Genomic DNA, 24290 nt, shown 5'->3' with positions numbered 1-24290 from the left:
GGCCTGCTTCCCTCTCTCTCTCTGCCTGTCTCTCTACCTACTTGTGATCTCTTTCTGTCAAGTAAATAAATAAAATCTTTAAAAAAAAATAAATAGATAAGCTACCCATCATTGGCAAAGTAGACTTTATTAAATTCACTTTCAAGTGACTATGAACTGATTCAGAAAAGAGTGCAGAGAATTAGAATGGAAAAGATATGTAGAAGAGATACTATAAAGAAGAGAGCCCCAACAGTGAAGTATCTTAATGTAGAAAGAGATCAAGAGGGAAAAATGAGTTTTTGCCTTAACTAGTGTACCCAAAAAAAACAGAAAAGTAAGAAGAATAATTGGTGTAGATGAGATTATCATTCCTAACCTGAAATTTCCCAGAGTGTACTTTTTTAAACGGGTTTATTTTTTTTTCTGCTGATAAGGATCCCCAGTAATTTCCTGACAAGAAGTTCTAAGATATACACACACAAAAGACAATTAAATTTTAACAACTGGAAATATTTTGTTGAAAAAGATTGTTAACAATATAGTAAAGTACTTCAGTTTTTCTCATTCTCTGTGTGGTCCCCTGAATTGAAAATATTTGATGGGTTCTAAGAGACCACCCAGAGTTTCAATTCTTACTTTCTTGACTGTTTCCATAATAATGTTTACTCTTTCTTCATTTTTTCCTGCCTTCTTTAAATCTGGATTCCTTATGTATCTTAAACATTTTCATGAATTGAGTCTCATTGAATAACATGGCAGAAGTGTAAATAATAAAGCTAATTCTACAAGAGCCAAACTACATGTATTACATAAATGATCATAAAGCAATCCATGTAGGATCATCTACAGATAGATTGCATAAGATTTGTTGTATCTCTTGCATAAAAACATCTAAGCAGTTTAAAGTAATTACAAAAACCAATGTGAGATCAACTTAACCACAAATGGTAAAGACCCACCAGTCATTTCAGAATTATATTAATTAAGGTTAACATACATTCTTACCTCTCTGGACTCAAAAATATTTCAAAAATTTTGGGTGGCAAAATCTCTAAGGTATCCTCTAGATAGACTAACTTATTATTCAAAACCTAGTGAGTTATTTATCAGTAAAAAATATCACTAAGGTGCAAGATTTCCTTAATATAAAACTTCCAATTAGCCCAGTTGTGTTGTTTTCATAGGTGTTTTAAGAATCCAGTATAAAAAATTTTATTTGTTTCAACTTTCTACTTGTTACATAAATCAGCAAATGAAACTTTTGCCATTGCTAAGGACTCTTTGTATTCTTAGTTATAAATTCCTCTTTTTTTAAGATAAAATCCTTTCTATGACTCATGGAAACTCAGGGCTTAGTAATACATACCTCTCAGGATTACTGTAAACCTAAAGAGAAGCATTGATAATTTTTTATTTTCATTTTTTTTAAATTTTCAATTCTTTTACTAAATATCTAATCTTTTAATCCAAAATTACATTGTTTTAGAGAAAGATCAACATTTAAATTTGAATTTCAGGCTCAACTTATTTATGTGTTTCCATTGATTTCCATGTGATGACAAGTACATGATTTTCATCTTAATAAAGTGATTTGAGAGTCTTGAAAATTTGTCTCTTCAGTATGTAAGTGTTGCTCCAAGTTCTTGTCAGCACAGAGTTAAGCACTTCATAAGTACCAAATGTTGCTCTTGAACGCTCTAATTAACATATGTAAATTCCAATTTAGAAAGCTTCATATTTTTATGAACTGAAATACTTTTTTTTCAATTAAGAGAGATCTAAATCATCCCAGACTCTCAACTTAACCAATGTCAATTTAGTCTTAGGAAAAATGCAGCACAAACACAAACATTTTTAAGGAAATTTTACATTTTTCAAAGAAAGATCAAGTCCACTTTGTTAGTGTTAAAATTGGTGAGTGAGGGTGAACATGTTATACCACATGTCACCAGTCAGGAAGGTCCAGAATCTACGTTTATCACACTAGCACTAAAATTGACAGGATTAACATTCAGAATAGAAATTAGGGGTGTCTAAGTTGGTTAAGCACCTGCCTTCAACTCAGGTTATGATCCTGAGGTCCTGGGATTGAGCCCCACTTCAGGATCCCTGCTTGGTGGGGAATGTGCTTTTCCCTCGCCCCCTGACCCCTTAATCCCCATCCCACTCATGCTTTTTCTGGCACTCTCTCTCAAATAAATAAAATCTTTAATTTTTTTTCTAAAATTTTTCTTGTTATAGTTCTTACTGTTTTCAGGAAAATTAAAAAATAGAAATAAGAACAGAATTTAAAAAACAAAACACAGAAACAAAAAAACCCCACTCTGTATCCTAAAGCTTATCTCAAACAAAAACAGGGGTGAGGACAGGTCATAAAGGAGCCCAGCTACTGCAACATGAATTCACTGTGAAGGAATTAGAATTTCCAGTTCAGGTTCTGTTTGTCCTCGTCCTTCCCTGCAGGCTTCTATTCCCACCAATGTTAAAGGGAGGCATAGGAAGGGCATTGAAGAGGTAGTGGAAGGGAGGGAAGGGGAAAGTACACCAGAGTATCTCTCCCTTTCCTGTTTTCCTCAGATAGCTCCTCCAGCAATGGTGGCATCTCCTCTAAGGTTCCAGCTTCCATTGGACAGGCCAAGGTATGGCCTCAGCTTCCAATACTGGAGACTTTCTCCTCCCCCCATCCCTCCAGTGGAGGCACAGTGGTAACTTCCTCATCCTCTGCTAACTTATAGGCTCTTCTATCACCTGGTTAACCAGTTCTTTGCATTCCATCCTGATTTAAATATTTAAATAATTTTTATTTCCTTGCTAGACTTTGATCCTTCCTTTTTTGGATGTCTAATAGTTTATCATATCATCTGTGTATGTTCTAATACACTTTCCCTCAAACAGACTGAATTTCTGGCACATTTCTAATGATTGTTAATCAACACTAATGTGTTCCTTTTTTTTTTTTTAAGATTTTATTTATTTATTTGAGAGAGAGAGAGCACAAGCAGGGGGAAGAACAGAAGGAGAAGGAGAGGGACAAGGAAACTCCTTGCTGAGCAGGGAGCCAACACAAAGTTCAATCCCAAGACCCTGAGATCATGACCTGAGCCAAGTCAGACATTTAACCAACTGAGCCCCCAGGCGTCCCTAAAATGTTCCTTTATACAGATCAGTTGACATGAAAATCTTGACGCTTGATACTATTGTATTTAATAATTCCTATATTTTTATGATTTATTTACTTGAGATACTGATGTTTACAAGGTATGTTTGATCTTTTTTTAGGAAAGTTTTGCATAAGCAGAAAATTAGAATGTATTCAGTGCCTTACTCTTTATTTCTCAGAAAGGTGTCTGAAAGGCAATATCTTAAGGAATCCTATATTCAGTCGAGAAGTTAAGGGATTCTAATGCAGATTATAAGATTTACCAAGTCTTACAGATATTCAGAACATACTAACAACTGAAAAAAATTATACCCCTTAAAGACAATTAATGAACTGCAGTAGGAAGATATATCAAATATATATATGTATATTGGTGTGTGCTTACATTTAAATTTCTGTAATATATATTTAATTTACATTTATGTAATAACTTATGTAATTATATAATGTAATGCATTTACATTATATTTATATTTACATTTATGATCTTTGTGCTTACATTTATATTTATTATAATAACATAAACCATGATTGTCTAACATTTATCAGGACTGGTAAAATTTTCCGCTAAATAGTTTAAAGGAACTGGGGAGCTGATTTCAAATATGAATAAAATCAATATGATAAAGATAAAATACTGAAATCTAAGATTTAACTCTCCAATGCAAATCTGCCAGAACATGTTTGACACAAGTAAGCTTCATCAGCATTTGAGTTTTTGCTACTGATGCCCCTGCAATATGGAAACTAGAAAGTTTGAAAATGAAATCTGTGGGAAGAAAATATCAAAACACCCCATCCTATTGGAAAAAAAAAAAAAACAGATTATTTCTGTTTAAGTTGTTATTCAATTTTAGCATTCTACCAATTAAACATTCTATTTCACCATGGCTCAATATTGAGTATGAAATAGAATATTTTTAGCATACATACTATGAAACCTATAATGGTAGAACTGTTCTTATTCAAAACTAAGATCTTCATGACACAGTATACTACTTGGTAAAAAGTAGGTACTCAGTAAATGTTAAATTAATTTTCCTACTTAGTTAATGGATACATCAGAAACATTCTACTGTTTTTTATATTAGTATTAAATAAATAGTAATATTTATATAGTGTGATATTTTAAATGATGTTGTGCAGTATTGTTTGAACATTTCATCGTTATTTATGATGTTGATCCTAGGTACAATGCCTTCCAAGTTCTGAACACCTCACAAATGGATTTTGAATTCAATCTGTTAAGAGAGTGTTGTCCTCTAATCTAACTAGTACTTTCCATCTCTATTTGAGAATAGAGTTAGTTAAGTATAGTTAGTCAGTTAAAAATTGTTATTTGAAAACCAGAAGAGACAAACATACCATTTTGGCTGCAATTAGAGTAAAATGCAGAAAATGTTTCATTCACAATTTGGGCTCTCTGGAATGTCAAAGATTAAGACCCAACAAATATGAATTCACAACCAAACCAACAAGCATATTAGTTACCATAAGTGAGACCAGAGAAACTGAAAGTCCATTTTAAACATTAAAGTAACCAGATGTAGACTATAACATAATTATGTATGCCATGTTTAACATAATAAAGATATAACTACAAAAGTGACCAACCAAGTGTGCAGAGGAACAATAAAATTTTTAGAAATGAAAATCATGAATGTGAAAAAAATCATCTTGATGAATGCATTGGTACTAGATTCAGCTGAAGAGAGAACCTGTGGATAAGAAGATATATCTGAAGAATTTATTTAGAATTAAGCAGGGAGATTCAGAGTAGAAAAACCTGACAAAGACTTTACGTTAGTGAGAATAGAATAAGAATCTTAAAAATATAACAAGGACGTAGTTGCTTTTCAGGTAGGAACTGGCAATCAGACTCAGGAGAAAACCATAGCCTTATTCTAGAACTATGAATCTAGAACTAGAATCTAGAATCTAGAACCAGAATCTAGAACTATGTTTACTCAACATTATAGAAGGATGAGAAGCAGAAGAAATAGCAAGCAAAGCATCTTCATCTAATCTGAAGATACCCAAACTATCCAAGTACCCCCAAGTTTGTATGTGGGGAACACATAAGAACTAAAGCCTTTATTTCCCATCAATCTTATATATTATTCAAGTAATGCAACCCCTCCCTGGGATTCACATCATCCAGATGTGGGATCATTCACCAATATTTTAACTCTTCTGTAAAGCAGCAATACTGTGGGACATGACAGCTGTTCTTATGCAGGGCTGTAACAGTGAAAGACGGAGGTTAATGCTTTATACATATATATCAATCAGAATTTTAAAAGGAAGAAGTTTTTAAAAATGGGAAAGAAACAAAGTTAGAAGATAAAAAGTTAGAAATCTTTCCAAAGCTAAGAAAGAACTAGCCTGGAATTTATAGGAAGTGCCACTATCATGAACAAGATATGTAAGAAGGAAGCCACACCTAAACACATCATGAAACTATAAAATCCCTGAGAATAAGTAAAGATTTTACATACAGTTGAAAAGGGTAAAATTCTTTTGAAAAATGCCAGAAAATGAAATGACTATATAGAAGTGAATTTATCTTTGGGCTATTTTTATATTCCAATAATCTACCTGTTAACCTTGATTAATCTGACTTGAAGTAAATCTGGAGCACACATCTGTAAATTGTCCAACTTGTTCTTCTTTGAAGATGATTTTGAATATTCTGTACTAATGTGGCTATCAGCTTATAGTTTTAGACCAAAAAATTAATTGGAAGATTTTCTGAGTCTTTTTTGATTAATGTTTTTAAAAGATTACCCTGGTTTACATGTAGGGGGTGGATTAGAAAGGAGTAAGAATAAAGGAGGGGTCCCATTTTGTAGATTATCACAGTAGTCCAAGAGAGAATGATGGAAGCCTGGCTCACAGGGTAGCAGGGAAATGGCCAGAAGTGGATTGGTCCAATCTAGGCTTTATAGGGAATTCAAAAAGAGAGGATTTGGAGAGTTAAGAACATGGTTTAAGAGCATCTGGGTGGCTCAGTGGGTTAAAGCCTCTGCCTTCGGCTCAGGTCATGATCCCAGAGTCCTGGGATTGAGCCCCACATCAGGCTCTCTGCTCAGCAGGGAGCCTGCTTCCCTTCCTCTCTCTGCCTGCCTCTCTACTTGTAATCTCTGTCTGTCAAATAAATAAATAAAATCTTAAAAAAATAAATAAAAGCAATGTAAACTGTTAAAAAAAAAAGAACATGGTTTAGAGCATTGATGAATGTAATTCAGATGTGATGTCATAGGAAGAGATGTAAACTTTAGTCACCTGACATACAAATAAAACCTGCATGAGTTGGATATGACTATAAAATCTGTATGGTATTACACTGTAAAATTATTGGGGAGAAATTATCGCGTGCTATTTTCGGGACGATAGGAGGCTAAATGAGTTAATCTGCAAAGTAACCCCAGAGTTGTGTTTAAAAGTTGTGTTTAAAAGCACGATGACTGTAATTATAATATTCTCTCCTTCAATCACCTCATTCAGTGAACCTAGTTAAATAATCTGGGTGCATAGTAAGCCAAGATATCATACATGCTTTTTGAATATTTTATTAAGAGTGGAAATCAGAGCTAAACAAGTTTGAAACCTAAAATGGTAATGGGTATATTAGGTGGCTAATCCTGAAATTGAAAGAATCATGTTAAAGATGTAAAATTGTCCTTGGCTAAAATAAAACCACAAGGGCCTGAAATACAATTTCTCGCCTCTGTGTGTGTGTGTATGTGTGTGTACAATACTAGCTGGAGACTAACCTCTCATCCAAAAAAGAGCATGTTGAAAATACTAGCTCTAATAATTTCCCTAGATGTAAGCTTTTACAACAAAATGCTGAAAATGCAGACATAAAATAGATTCTTTTCTACAAATTTCAAGATGAGAAAGAGACTTGACCCTTTGTTTCTTTCTAAAGATCTGAGTTTGGGCATGTCATAGCTTGATAAAAAAGAGGAAATTATTAGACATACGATATTCATTCATTAGACAAAGCTGTAAATATGTTATAAATGATATGACCATATCCTACATATACTATACAAATACCTACTTAAGGAACTCATTTGTAAACAATCTGATTAGTAAGTCTTGCTTTAATATCTTCCTATTTCCCAGGGCACCTGGGTGGCTTAATCCGACTCTTGATTTTGGCTCAGGTCATGGTCTCGGTCTCAGAGTGTGAGATCAAGTCCCGCATCTGGCTCCCCACTTAGTGGGGAGTCTGCTTCTCTCTATTCCTCTCCTTCTGCCCCACTCCTTGCCCTCTTTCTCCCTCTCTCATATAAAAAAATAAATCTTTAAAAAATACCTTCCTATTTCCCAGGTTCTTAACAATTGCAAAGTCATTACAAACATCTTTATAATCTTCTTACCTGTATTTCACATAAATGTCACAAGTCACAGGAACCCTAGAAATGAGGGCATTCCTAATAAATACTGCTCTAGGTCAGGTATTTTTCTAGTCCATTGGGCTGAAGTTCTGAGGGAAGGAAATCAGTTTAATATGGCTATGTTCTCTTAGACATTCATAAAAGCCAAGAATAAATCCACAATAATTATACTTTGGGGAGCAATAAAGAAACACTGTGGTGCATATAAGATCCATAGTTATAGACGTGCCACTGAAATGCCATTTCCTGTTTGCAGAATTATTCAGTCACAAAATTTTTCACACAAAAGTTTCGGATAAAATATGAGTATCTTGCCTTGCCTTTGAGTGATATCCCTGAGAATATATTAACCACCTATAGAGGATATTCATGGAATTGGAGAGACACGAAGGAAAATAAATGGTTTTGAAGCTGGATGACTCACTGAGGGTGGTATTTATAGATAGTTTATCATTTTAATACAGACTGTTAAAAAATGTTTATTTTGTTTCTATTGTGTACACCAACCCGTGCAGCATGCTGTGGAACTTTTAAAAGAAGTAATAAAGCTGGAGCAGGTCTGCAGAAAGTCTACAACTTATTTAGGGAGGCTAACATATATAAAGCTAAAAATTCAACATAATGCAGGCATTTTCCTAATTTTTTGAATGTGTGGCTGACTAATGGAGGTCTAGTCTATAACCAACCCCTCCTTAAATCTTTTATGAAAGAACCATAATTTTATCCTATGCAGTAATGTGCCTTATTGAAATATCCACTTTCCCAGACTGTCTAGAAACTAGGAATACCCAATAGGCCCATTTCTAACCATTGAAATGTAAACAAAAGCATCCCACATGAGTATCCAAGAAAGTCATTGTTTCAACAATGAGAATGAACAGATTCAGTTGGCAGCAGCATTTTGCCATTTGCTTTTTTATCTTTCTGACTGAAATGTGGATGCAAATCCTGGAAATGGAACACCCATCTTGTGACAAGGAGGGAAAAAAAAAAAAATCCACAGGCCAGGAAAGCAGGATAGGAAAAGGGAAGAAGTCTGCTACTCCAATGGTATCATGAAGCTACTATCACAGCTGTGGTGTGCCTAACTTTGAACTTCTTAGTCTATGAGGATATATAGCTGTTTATTTCATTTAGCTTCAGGCAGCTGAATCCAATTCTAACCATTAATATGTTATTAAAATCAATCTCTGAATCATGGCATTAATCCTAATAAATTCCTCAACTTCTCTGAGCCCTGTCTTGTTTATTTCTCACAGTAAGTATTGGAGTGACAGTATACACTCTTCTTAATGAGGAATTTGAGACGCATGTAGTTTATTTCTGTCCTAGGATCACAGAGAATTCATGGTAGGGACAGTGTCTCCACCTACTTCCTCCGTAATATCCCCTTATCATTACCAATATCAAAATATCTATATAGGTATTCAACATTGATAATATCAATCTTTATATTCTATATCAATAATATGAGTGATTTCCTTAATATATTTTAACTAATGCTATTTTCTGTTAAAAACAAATCTTTTACTTCTGTAAGTCTTATAATTATGTAATATATAATTCAACTACTTGAAGTCCACAAGTCTATAATGGAAGTAAAAAAAAAAAGAAATTCTTTACATTCATATTTTACAGCTGCATAAGTTAAGTTGAGAAGGTGAAAAGTCTGTTCAACAAAGAGGAGGGAGAACGTGTTTATTGTGTCACCTAACCCCAGATTTAGTGCTTTTATGCATCTCATTGTGAGATAACTATTTCTTCTCCTTTTTCTCTCTTTCCCCAGTGAAGCTCTGTCTCTGAACTTGAAAATAATTTGCTGAGGAAGCTGGGTCAATGTTCTCAGGAACCAATGCCCTGATGGTTCTGTCAGTGACTCTGGTGGATTTCTCAGCAGGAGATTAAAGATAACTCTTCCTAGGAAGCTGGGACCTCTTGTCAACCCTGTACCCCTAAACCGATGATATGCAGGGGAGCTCATCTGTACATATCGAACTACTAAGTGCTGTGACAGACTCAGATGCTTCAGTGGGAAGCAGAATATGAGGGCTGCAAAGGTGCCAGTAAGACATACAAATGAATGTGCCAGGTGACACCTGAGTAGACTGTCTCAGTTACATCTAGAAGGTGAATCTAAGGTCTGCTGGTAGTCCATCTCACTTTTTCCATTTTGCCAAGTGTGTTTAGTAGATTTGGAAAATGAAATATTTATGCACTGTGTAAGACCTGCCAGTCTCATTGCCACTATACACCCTACGGAGGCACAATGTTGAATAAACAGGAAAGCTTTTATCCTGCCAACCTGCTGGGCGCCTTTCTCCAAGGCTGAGTCAACATACAGCAATGGTTATATGATATATTTGAAAGTATGGAGGATGGGTGTGATCTTTACCAGATTTATTAGGCAAGGATGGCTTTGGGTCTTCCAATTTTATATATATATATATATATAATACTGCATTGCTCTAATTCAAGAATTGTTGATGCATGCATTTTATTTAAAAACTAGAACTAAATAAATGTTACCTAAAGTATCTAAATTTTGTGAGTTACTATAAATACCCTGGGAGAACTGAATTTCATGTAGTCCTAGAATAATAAAGCAAGCACAAATTTAAATTAAGACACACGGTTCATATAGAGTGAGGGCACACATTGGTCATTTCTTTCAGATATACTTTTTACTTTTAAGAAAACACATATCTTTTCTGTTGTTTCTCAGTGGGCACCAAAAGCATCTGGAGTCAGTTACATTTATTTATGTTCTATTCTAACTAAAATGGCCTAGCTGAAAAGTATTTCAAAATTTATTTAAGGAAAAATAAAACTGACTTTGGACTCACATGCCAGGTTTTAGCCCAGAGCAAAATGTCGTGACTGATTCCTAAATGAAATGGAAACACTGACAGACTCTTTATCCTGGCAGTGTTATAAGGATAACAGGTAAATACAATAGTTTGAGCTAATAATAGGTAACATTTTCCAGGTTTTGCTATTAAAGGTCCCTCCTGACAAACAAGCTTTATAACGTTTCTCCAAGTAAAGTTTGCTTATAAGATAAATAGTCAAAATTCAGCCAACTTTCCGTTGTAATAAAATATGATTCCTTTTTGGCTGTTTTCACATTGTTAGTTTCTCTTTGCAAGTTTCACATTATTAGAATATGTACTTTTGGATGTTAGTCCTCTATTTAAAAGAGACCCTATAGGCATCAATAAAATGAGTGCATTTAACAAGATATTATTAAATTTCCTTTTAATGCAAGTGAGGTGTTTATAAGATCTTTTAAAAATTAGTATTTTTATGAAATATCTCTTATCTCACTGGTTTCCCAAATTACTGCAATTTATGATTCTTTAGTGTTTGTATTTAATCAAAATACTGAACATGATGACTTATATGCTTTGTATTTTTTTGATATAGCCTCATAATATTGTTTGTTGGTTGGTTTGGTTTGGTTTTTATTAATGTTCCTCCAGAAAAGGAATATAAAACTAGGCAGGAGGCTGAGTGCATGGATTTGAAAGAGGAGAAAAATGTGTAGATCCTGGCTCCAACACTCCTGAGCTTTCTAACAGTGGGTACTGTTCTAATTTTTGAAGTAAGAGCTAAAAGAGTAGCTGAATCAAAGACTAGAAATGAAAAGAGACAAGGGCTCTAGCAGAACTCCTAGTTCATGGCAAATGCTCTCTAAAGCTTAGTGGTAATCAGTCATTCACTGTGCAATGTTCTTATCAGAATAGCATATCATACAACTTCCCCTCATTAAACACCAGTTAGCCAAGTCCTATGCACCGAAGTGTTTACCACCACCATTTTACAGTGCTACTGATGTCATTTTGAATCACCATACATGCAAGGATCTGTTTCTAGAATCCCCTTTCTATTTAATTGGTCAACCCTCATTGTGCCTGTGCCAATGACTGTTGTATTATTATGGTTTTATAAGATACTTAGGAATCTAAGTCATCTCTGTTTATTTGTTTTAAAAATGTATTAGTTCTTATGGCCCCTTTTGTTCCTTCACATGTTAGAATCTACTTGTGTCAAGTTCTATGAAGAATCCCATTGAATATGAATTGAAAATTTCACAGAATCTACAAATTAATTTGGTACAAGGGTCATCTTTCACATTTTGACCTTTACTTTCCACAGCATGCTATTGTTTTCTATTTATTTATATATGTTTTATAAGCATACATATTCATAAACACACATAACTTTCAACCATACTTTTCGGTATATGCTTCCACGTGGGTCTTTTTATGAAAGATTATTCTGTTCATCTATTCGTTTTGCTAAAGGTAATTTCTGAAATTAGGTTTCCTGTCTGTTCCTGGTGTACAGAATTTAATAAACTCTGTTATTCATTCTGAATAAAATTATTTGTAGATCCTTAATGTTTTTTGTTAGGCAGTTAAACATTCTGCAATTCTTAGAATGTTGAGCAAAATCTTTAAATAAGAAAAGATAGTGAACATACTTTTCTTTTTCTTGATTTTAAGGGAATAGTTTATTATTTCACCACTGTGTAAAATGCTTAGGTTCTGGTAGATACCCATATCTGCTAAGAAAACCGCCCTCCCTGCCTTTTTTAATATAAGTGTAGGATTTTTAACTGGTTTATTTGCATCTATTGAGACTCATATGGTTTTCTCTTTTAATCACTTCATTTGGTGAATTATATTTATAATTATTTTCTAAAGTTAATTTACATTCATTTCTGGGATTAATTCATTCAACATGCACATGAAAATTTACCTTATAAGGTCCTGGTCTAGTATAGGCCTTAGTAGCTCACAAAAAATATGCTTTAATGAAGCTTATGTTGTAGTTGGAAGGAAACACTACAAATAAATATTTTAAATTGAATAAATAGTATGTTACACAGTCATAAGTACAATGAAGAAAAACCACAAAACTAATTTGTTCACAATACTCTATCGTATCTCATGAATGTGTTTGGCCTTCTACTTTTTCTTTCTCATATCTTCGGTTTGGATAACAAAATTTTTGAGCCTTATAAAATGAGTTGGGGTGCATTCTCTCATTTGAATTTATTAGTGTATTGTATTAGTTTGTCTAAATGGCAAACTAACATTTTGTATATATTTTCTCCAATCAAGTATTGAACAAAATTCTCTTACATATATTCATACGTAAAATTTGTAAAATAATGATATCTTCTTTATGACTTACATCAGGAATTGTAATAATTGAGTAATATTAAGCATTTTTTAATTCAATATAATTTATTCCACTGCAGCTGTTCTTAGTTTGATCATTTGAGTTTGTGTATCAATGTATAAAACAATGTGAAATATTTTCTAGTATCAGGGTTTACATTCTGCATAAAATAAAAATTTGGAAGGGGAGGCGAACCATAAAAGACTATGGACTCTGAAAAACAACCTGAGGGTTTTGAAGGGTCAGGGGTGGGAGGTTGGGGGAACAGGTGGTGGGTAATGGGGAGGGCACATTTTGCATGGAGCACTGGGTGTTGTGCAAAAAGAATGAATACTGTTACGCTGAAAAAATAAATAAAATGGGAAAAAAAATTATTCTATTTTCAAAGGAAAAAAAAATCTACTAGAATGTTATAAAAAAATTGGTTGTGATTCCTGCCAAATGAAGAATATTCCCACATTCACATTATTTCTGGATGATCATCTCAAGACTAGACATGGCCTTGCCAAAATTATGTAGATTATGTATTCAAAAACAACATTTTCTCATTTTTATATAATTTTATATAATTTAATAATAATAATTATTAATAATTTTAATAATAAAATATAATTTTATATAATTTTATATAATTTTTGTCATACAGAAATATATTTATATTTTTAAAAATCATATTTCAATTCAGAATACTTCATTCTGTTGGTGATATGCATTTTCTTTATTCATGTTACAATGAATTTTATGATGAAACCGGCAAACTTTGGACCCAGTCAAATTTTTTAATCACTGATTTTTCCATCCCTAAAACAAATTTAACAAAATTTGAGAAAAAAAATTATTTGAGACAGAACAAAGTAACTATGATCCAATAATTTTTTCACCATATACAAAAAAATGGGTTATATATTTCTAAAAAGTTCCTATATATATCATCTTTTATTGTTAATAAAAGATTATAATCTAAGTGGATGATTCTAAACAAAAGGGACCAAAACCTTAATATTCAAATTTCAAATTTCACACCATCTTATCTAAATCAGAAATGGCATATTTTGTTTTACTAAAACAAAGTCTATGAGACAGTCAAATGTAGGCTTTTGGGGTAGTCCTGTTTTTCCTAGAATTCATCTATTGTGACTGACATGGGTACAGAAATTATATTTATATTCTGTATATATATCTATATTCTGTGAATATCTTCTGCTATATTATGGTTTAATCAATAGCCTTAAAATTATTACTATTTTCTGACTTTTGCCTATTTTCTCAAAAGTTTTATTCACTTATATAAGTAATTGTAATTTCTTTTCATCTCTAATGGCTTTCTACTATTTTCCTAACAATTTTTTGAGAATTTATTTTCCTGACCAGTGGACAAATGACAGCTTAGTATTGTAACATAGAATTTATAAAAAAGTGTTTATTTATTTTTAAAGATTTTATTTATTTATTTGAGAGAGAATAGGAATGGGGGGGCAGAGGGACAAGAAGACTCCCGGCTGAGCGCAGAGGTGTGGACTGGACAAGACCCTAGGATCCCGAAATCCTGAGATCATGAGCTGAGCTGAAATCAGATGCTCACTTAACCAACTGAACACCCCCAGGTACCCCAAATTTTTAAAAATGTAAAATATTATCTACTTCACTGAAAAATTGTTATAGGAATTAAAACTGTACTCATGAAATTTCTGTTGCATCAAATAAATACTTGTTATAATATAATTAGTGGACCACTATGTATTAATTTCTACTTTATTACTCACTCTATTTTGTGACTTGTTAATTGTAAATGAAAATTAGTTACTATTTGCCAATTCATATTACTAGAAAAGTAATTGTAGATTTAAATTAGGAGCCTAACAATATCATTCTAGCACAATAAACAAATATTAGACCATATGATGCAATGTGAAACATTATATAGAGCCAATAGATTAATACAAAAAGAAGTTTTAGACATATCCATAGTCATATCAACCAGAGAACGATTTAACATTTTAAATTATTTTTATTTTTATTTTAAATGTTTTTAAAATATGGTAGGTTTGCAAGGTATTTATATTATCTAACTCATGCCTCTGTAAACAGAAACAAATTGAAATGTACTATCCCAATAGAATAAGACATTTTATTTTTTTCTAAGATCCAAATGTACTGATTTATTAGAATAAATATTCCACCTTCTAGAAAAATTTATAATAAATGTGAAAATCATCCATCTTTGGGTTTAGCAAAATCGTAAAATAATAGAAATAATTTCCAGACTAATGAAAGATATCTATTATGTGACTAGTGCATTCTTCAATGCAGCCTGCCGTGAACAGCCTGACATGATGTGTCCTAGTCTGAGACTGGTTCACAGAAGATCCTTACTGATACCCACATCATTTAAGGAAAGTAGCCAATGGCTTTTTCAACTTTTCCAAATATATCTTTGGCATTGTTCATTTTTGAATAGGTTAGCCACTCCTCTGAACGTAAATCTCAAATATAATCTGTTTTCTTAATTTAAGAAGGAGGTAGTCTGTTTGGTTTTAATAGCAGAATCATGACACTTTAAAAACAAACGATCCCAGAGTCAAAAAACTCAGAACTATCATATGGCTCACCAATCCAATGCCATAACTTTACATAAAGTTTCATTTACTGAGCAGATGGCTGTTAACGTTGTAGATGTGTTTATACATGCAATAGAGTGCACTGGAACAGAGAACAAGTATTTCAATATCCTCCTTGTTTACCAATGTTAAAGCTAATTTTCTTTTTTCTTAGACAAAGAGAAAATTATTTGATCAAGTGAGCCCTAAGTAATCCTGCTGGGTAAGAGGCTGAAGTTACCATGAAAAGGAAATCAGATTGTCATTGGGAGGGAGGAAGGGAATAAAACTGCTGGTGCAGGGCTAGAGGGTATATCCAATTGTTTTTTTCCTCTTCCATTTTCCATTTTTCTAGCATGTCCTTCATAATTGAGAGTATGTCACTCAGTTTTGGGATTGGCATACAAAATATGAAATTTATTTTCATCAGAGGAGCAAAATCTAATATGAACAAACAGTAGCAACAACAAAAGATGGCAAAAGATGAAACAGTTATATGTTCTAGAAAAGAAGGTTGATGTCCTTTGCTAGTTTCAAACAAAATTGACTTTAAGATTAATACACTATTGGAGATAAAAATTTCAAGTCTGTGAGAAGTTATAATACATCTATATTTAAATTAACCTATTAAATAACCTCAAATACACAAACCAAATTTTAGAATGTAGAAATTAGTAAATTCATCCAATTGGTGTGAGATAAACAATTTTTATTGAAAATTCATAGGATAAACCCCACATATTTGTAAGAATATAGGAGATGTGAACAATAAAATTAGAGGTCCCGTTTAATAGATATATGGACAACCAAGCTCCACCAGAAAAGGGAACATCCATAATCTTCAAAGTATAGATGCAATAGTTATAAAAGTGGCTCTTATCCTAGGTCACAAAACCTTAGTACAATTAAGGGACTTAGAATCATGTAGAGTATGTTTGCTATACTATACTACTATTGAATTAGAAATCAATAATAAAAATATGTGAAAAAACTTATATTTGGATAGTCTATAAACATAGGTCTGAATAATCTATATATTATAAAAGAGATAATATCATAGTCTGGCTATTGTAGACATTGCTGCTATAAACATTCGGGTACACGTGCCCTTTCGGATCACTATGTTTGTATCTTTAGGGTAAATACCCAGTAGTGCAATTGCTGGGTCATAGGGTAGTTCTATTTTCAACATTTTGAGGAACCTCCATGCTGTTTTCCAGAGTGGTTGGACCAGCTTGCATTCCCACCAACAGTGGAGGAGGGTTCCCCTTTCTCCACATCCTCTCCAGCATCTGTCATTTCCTGACTTGTTAATTTTAGCCATTCTGACTGGTGTGAGGTGATATCTCATTGTGGTTTTGATTTGTATTTCCCTGATGCCGAGTGACGTGGAGCACTTTTTCATGAGGGGGAGCAGGCTATGGACATTGGGGAGGGGAGGCGAACCATAAGAGACTATGGACTCTGAAAAACAACCTGAGGGTTTTGAAGGGTCAGGGGTGGGAGGTTGGGGGAACAGGTGGTGGGTAATGGGGAGGGCACGTTTTGCATGGAGCACTGGGTGTTGTGCAAAAAGAATGAATACTGCTACGCTGAAAAAATAAATAAAATGGAAAAAAAAAAAGAGATAATATCAAAAATTGAAGATATTTAGAAAGAAAAAAGAAAATATTTAGAAATGGGGCACCTTGGTATCTCACTCAGTTAAGCATCTGCCTTCAGTTCAGGTCATGATCCTAGGGTTCTGGGATAGAATTCCAATTTGAGCTCCCTGCTCCTCGGGGAGTCTGCTTCTCCCTCTCTCTCTGGTTCTCCCCCTACATTTCATCCCCCCCAAGCTCTCTCTCTTTCTCAAATGAATAAAGTCTTAAAAAATAAAAGAACCTATTTAGAAATGAAATATGATGAAAATACTTCTCACGAAAACCTGTGACACAATTTAAATGGCACTTAGAGAAAAACGTATGGCGTTTGCATTTTATCATAGGAAAGAAGTGTATCTGTCAGCTAGGGCTGCCATAATGAAGCACCAGAGACTAGGTGTCTTATACAACAAAAATTTATGTTCTCAATCTTCTGGAGTCTAGAAGTCCAAGATCAAGGTATTAGCAGGTTTGGTGTCTCCTGAAGCCTCTTTATTTGGCTTCCAGATGGCCACCTTCTTATTGTGTTCTCACATGGCCTTTCCTTCCTACATGCATACCCCTAGTGTCTATGTCTAAATTTCTTCTTATAAGGACATCAAGGTGGGATTAAGACCCACTCTACTACACTCATTTTAATTTAATCACCAATTTAAAGGACTTACCTTCTAAGAGAGTCACCGTTGGGGTACTGGGGCATTAAGATTTCAATATATGAATTTGGGCAGTATATATTTCAACCAAATATATATTTGGACAGTATATATTTCAAGAAGAAAACTGTTAATGAGTAATTTGTCAAACATAAGTAATTACAAAGCAATCAATAATGTTACCAATGCAAGCAGAAATAAGAAACCATAAAGAACAAAAAATCAATAGAATATAAAACCAGAGACACATGAGAAAAAAAGTAAAGACAAAAGATAAATCTTTGAGGGGCACCTGGGTGGCTCAGTGGGTTAAAGCCTCTGCCTTCGGCTCAGGTCATGATCCCAGAGTCCTGGATCGAGTCCCACATTGGGCCCTCTGCTCTGCAGGGAGCCTGCTTTCCCCACCTCTCTCTGCCTGCCCCTCTGCCTACTTGTGATCTCTGTCTTTCAAATAAATAAATAAAATCTAAAAAAAAAGATAAATCTTTATAAAAACAATAAATAAATAAATAAATAAATAAGCATTTGGTATACTTATTCAAAAAATACAGATAAATAATATTGGGAATGTAAAAGTAAGACATAAGCTCTAAGAAGCATCTTCCATTCCAGAACCCCAGTAAAAATATATTTTATTAATTATTACTAGGGAATTATATCTAGGCATTTCAGTGAATATGCCCTCATCTGATAACTTGGTTAGATGTTCCTACTAGCTTATTCCTCAATGACAGCAGTTATTATATTCTATTGTAAGTTTCCACCTATCCCTATTTTGAACGACACCATAAGAGATTAAAACAAACAAACAAACAAACAAAACCGTGACATTAGACCAAATGGACCTAACAGATAAATTCTGAACATTCCATCCCAAAATAGTGAATTACACATTCTATTTAAGTGAACATGGAACATTCTCCAGAACAGATCACATGTTAGGCCACAGATCAAATCTCAATACATTAAAAAGGTATCATGACCACAACAGTATGGAACTAGAAATAAATCACAAGAAAAAAATCTGGAAAGAGCACAAATACGTAGAAGATAAACAACAGGCTGCAAAACAATGAATGGATAAACTGAGAAATCAAAAAGGAAACCAAAAAATACCTGGAGACAAATAAAAATGAAAACACAATGGTCCCAAATCTTTGGGATTTAGCAAAAGCTGTTCTAAGAGGCAAGTTGATAGCATTACAGGCCTATCTCAAGAAATAAGAAAAATATCAAATAAACAATCTAATCTTTCATCCAAAGGAAAATAAAAAGGAAGAAAAACAAAGTCCAAAGCCAGCAGAAGGAATAAAATAATAAAAATTACAGCAGAAATAAATGGCATGGAGACTAAAAGAACAATAAAACAAATCAATAAGACTTGGAGCTGGTACATTGAAAAAAAAGATAAACGAAATTGATACACTTTCAGCTAGACTTACCAAGAAAAAGAGAGAGGAGGACTCAAATAAATAAGAAGTGAAAAAGAAGAAATAACAACTGATACCGCAGAAATATAAAGTATTATATTATTATGATAAAATTGTATGCTTAAACATTGGAAAACCTAGAAATGGATAAATTCCTGGAAACATAGAGCCTCCCTGAACTTAATCAAGAAAAAAAAATTTTTTTTGAATAGACCAATTACTAGCAATGAAATTGAAATAGTAGTCAAAAATTCCCAACAAATTAAACACCCAGGACAGACGGCTTCTCAGGTGAATTCTATCAAGCATTTTAAAAAGTGTTAATATATATTCTCATACTACTCCAAAAAATAGAAGAGGAAGGAAAGCTTCCAAATTTATTCTAGAAGGTCAGCACTACCCTGATACCAAACCAGGGAAAAACACCACACACACAAAAAGAAAACTACAGGTTAATATCCCTGATGAACATAGACGTAAAAATCCTCAACAAAATATTAGCAAACCAAATCTAAGAATGCATAAAAAAGTCATTCACCATGATGAAGTGAGATTTATTCCTGGGACCTGAGTGGTTTAATATTCACAATCAACATGATACCTCACATTAACAAGAGATAGAATAAAAACATATGATCATCTCAATAGGTGAAGAAAAACCTCTGACAAAGAAAGTATGACATCCATTTATAATAAAACATCTCAACAAAGTAGGTTTAGAGGGAATATACCTCAACATATAAAGGCCATATATGAAAATCCCACAGCTAAAATCATACTCAATGGTGAAAAACTGAGAGCTTTTCTTCTAAGATCAGGAACAAGACAAGAATGTTCACTCTCACTGCATTTATTCTACATAGTACTTAAAGTCCTAGTCAGAGAAATTAGGCAAGAAAAGGAAATTAAAAGCCTTCCAAGTTGCTAAGGAAAAAGCAGAACTTTCACTATTTGTAGATGACATGATACTACATACAGAAAACTCTAAAGACTCTACCAAAAAACTACTAGAAATGATATATGAATTCAGAGTCGCAGGATACAAACTAATATACAGAAATCTGTTGCATTTCTATACACTAATAATGAAATAGCAGAAAGAGAAATGAAGAAACAATTCCATTTATAATTGCACCAAAAAGAATAAATAAAATACTGAGAAATAAACTTCAAACACACTGAAACTGCCCTAGTTTGAGATTTACAGTAACCTGCACGCTGCCATGTGCAACAATTAGCTTTATACTCATCTCTTATTTCCTCTCAATACCATTTCTTCCAGATACCTATTTTGTACTTCTTTAACCACATTCATATTTAAAAACAATGGCACTTTTATTTTTCCTCTTAATTTACTTTTTTCTTTTTTTAAACTACCTTTGCTAGTGCCTCCTCTTATGGTCACTTTTAACTATTGGAATATAATAATATTTTGGGTGGAATATTGTTTTATAATAACAACTGATCATCTGTTCTCCTCTCTTCCCGTATTTTATGCATCAATAAAAGAAATAATGACAGTAGAACAACTTCAGCAATTAGATCACATGTATTTCCTATCAGACATTTCCAAGTTCTTTACAAATACTCTATTTATATTCCAATGGTTCTCAAATATTAATTTTAGTCATGATCCACTGAAGTTCAGTATCATATATCCTACTTACCACCTCTACCGAACAATTATTTTCTCAAAATTAACACTACCAAAACCTTACCCCAAATCAGGTCAGGCCTTTCATAGTAAAATTCAATATATACACAGCTAATTAATTCAATGAACTAAGGTTCAAGTTTGATTTCTCTGTGTGTGTTTTTGTTTTCGTTTTGATGTTTGAATCCAGTCTGTCAAAGAATTCCCCTGGATTGATCTCAGAAATGTTTTCTGAATTGTTCCACATCTTTCTATCTCTTTCCTCCACCTGCCAAAAACTCATCATCCCTAGCTTGAACTACCTAAATCATCTCAGATTTTTTTTTTTAAAGATTTAATTTATTTGTCAGAGAGAGAGAGAGAGACAGAGAGAGAAAGAACACAAGTAGGCAGAGAGGTAGGCAGAGGCAGAGGGAGAAGCAGGCTCCCTGCCGAGCAAGGAGCCCGATATGGGACTCGATCCCAGGACGCTGGGATCATGACCTGAGCGGAAGGCAGCCGCTTAACCAACTGAGCCACCCAGGCGTCCCTCAGATTTTTTTAAAATCCACCCTTAATTCCTGTATGATCTATTCCATGCAGACTATACAGAGTAATCTCTCCCTTTTTAGAATATAAATTATGCCACACATTTTCCTTACTAATAACTCTCACTTGCTTCCAATTACATATAGAATAAAATTTAATCCTCTTGAACGACCTATAAGGGCTTTATGTGAGGGATACTTGGCCTTGCTTTTTGTCCTTCTCCAATTTTCCTAATCATCATCTTTATACAGCATAACTACATGGGACTTTTTTCTTTCAGCCAAACACAACAAATTTCTTCCTGCCTTAGGTCCTTTGCATTTTCCAGGTGTTCTTAGCTGGGAAAATTCTTCTTCATGTCTTTGCTAGCCTTCATATCTTTTGCATATCCCATTCAAGTCTGAGCTCCACTGTTGCTGCTTCATAGAAACCTTTGCTGACCATCCAGATAACCAGCTTCTTCCTTTACCCTGAGTACCATGTGCCTCTGCCTTTAAAACAATAATAACAACAACAATCACAATAATAACTACAACCTCAGATCATCTTATTTAAAATTATCAACCATTTCTTGAGATAAGTATTATTATTAATGTCTTTAAATAGATGATAAAATCATGGTTCAGATTAAATAGTTTAAATTCAAAAACATTTAAGCAGCATGGCTGTTTGTTCCCTAAAACATTATCCTTGCAATTTTCCATACTGACACCCCATATTAGATCATGCACACACACACACCTTACACAAAAAGAATTTGTATTTTACTTCCTTTCAACTATATTTAGTCCTACCTACTAGAAAAGTATTAGGCAATGTATCTCGATACCTTTTTAAGCAAAAGAAGCATTCCATCTTTGTTCAGGATGTGATCAATAATTGTGATTTCCAGATACCAATCTTTCAGACCAGTCTAGGTAACTCTCAAGTACTTGGGTTAAATCATCAAGCCCACCTAATCTGACTGGAGTTAAGAGTTAGAAAGTTGAAACACAGACCAAATTCCTCATACCAGTGTTTACATTCTTTTAAACTGCTTTGAGTGTGATCACCCAGGGGACTGAGTACTCCATTAGCTGAAAACTGCATGTATATGTATATTTATATAATTGAGAGGTGGGGGTGAGAAGATAAAGGAGTGTAAAGAATTTGAAAGGCCACAACAATTTAGCAAACAATAAGTCTTTAACTAGGAACATATGATTTCTCAAGCCATGTGTAAAACATTAGAGGGAGAAAGGGAAAAAGAATGATAGTATTGTGTTGTAATGCAAAAAAAAAAAAAAATGTATATATATATATTAGTAAAAATAAAAACTGTTCTTGAAAACAAATTACTAATTAGTAATTATGTTTATTTAGGCTGTATTTGTGTTTAACACATTGTAAAATATTCACAGTTCGGTACACAGATCACTTAATCAGATTCAGCTCATGGATTTCATAAATTACAAAAATGCCATGGTGCATCATATAGTTTTAAAGGGTAGTTGTCCAATAAACTTTATTTCTTTTAAAAGAAATAATTATAATTCACTTTAGAGGAAGAGACATGGGGTGTGTGTGTGTTTGTGTGTGTGTGTGTTTCCTGCTGTTGCTTTAATCAACAGTCTCTCTCTCTTAGGGGAAAAGCCCCTGAGGATTTCTCTTCATATCTACCATTAGATAATGTGGCAGGCAGCCTTCTAAAATGGCTCACAATGATTCATGTCTTCTATTATTCATGTCCTTGTCTAATTCCCTCCTCTTAAGTGCAGGCTGGACCTACAGAGTGACTTGCTTTCAACAAATTGAATATGGCAAATGTGATTGGATATCACTTCTAAGATTAGGCTATAAAAGCCAATGACTTCTGTTGCTAGCAATCTTTCTTTTGCTTGTACTCTCTCTGCTTGTTCACTCTGATGAAGCAAGCTATCATATGGAAAATCCATGTGGCAAGGAACTGAGAGTAAACTCTGGACAGTAGCCACTAAGAAACTTAGGTCCTCATTCCAACAGCCTCAGAGGAACTGAATTCTGCCAACAAACAGGTAAATCAGCTTAGAAATAGATCCTTCCCCAGTTGACCCTACAGGTGAGATCTCAGCCCAAGATGTCACCTTGATTGCAGAGTTATGAGAGATGCAAACGCAGTGAATCTAGCTACATTATGCTAAATTTCTCGACCACAGAAACTATAAAACAATGTCTGCAGTTTAAAACCAGTATGTGTTAGAGTAAATTGTTATGCAACAATAGATTAATACAGATAGAAAACACAGGTAGAAATCAAAGAATAATTTGACTCCACCAATCTCTGGGCAATCATACCCAACATCAAATTTTTTGTATTCTAACCCCCTAAGATCTGTTTCACCCTATCCAACCATACTACCTCTTCCTTTCCAACACTCGTCAATTTGCTTGAAATATTTCAATACTTCCTAAGAGTAATGCCCACCTCCAGGCTAGTGCATTCCATTTCAGACTTTATGACAACATTTCCCAAACTAGCACTGACAAATTTTCTGGAAGGAACAATTCCTTTATCAAACAATCTAGGAAAGGTTGAGTGTTTCACATTACTTTGGAGAATCATAACTGAAGTTGTGATATTAGTTAGATTACTTTATTCAATAGAGTTTCTCAAATTCATTTGAATTTAAGAACTCTCTCTCTCCCTCTCTCCTACTCTCTCATAGGTTTAAAAAAATTATTGATAACATTTCATGGAATTAATTTTGTCCTCCCAAAAGAAGGAAAAAAAGAAAACCTATTTGTCAAATAGTCCTCCAAACTTCTGAAAGAATATATTTTTTTCTAAAATGCACATCAAATCATGGCACTGGTTTGCTTAAAATATATATATATTTTTTTAAAGATTTTATTTATTTATTTGAAAGACAGAAATTACAAGTAGGCAGAGAGGCAGGCAGAGAGAGAGGAGGAAGCAGGCTCCCTGCCGAGCAGAGAGCCCGATGCGGGGCTCGATCCCAGGACCCTGGGATCATGACCTGAGCCGAAGGCAGAGGCTTTAACCCACTGAGCCACCCAGGCGCCCCCTT

Source organism: Meles meles, chromosome 6, assembly GCF_922984935.1.
Source record: "Meles meles chromosome 6, mMelMel3.1 paternal haplotype, whole genome shotgun sequence".
NCBI lineage: Eukaryota > Metazoa > Chordata > Mammalia > Carnivora > Mustelidae > Meles > Meles meles.
This window is presented reverse-complemented; position numbering follows the sequence as displayed.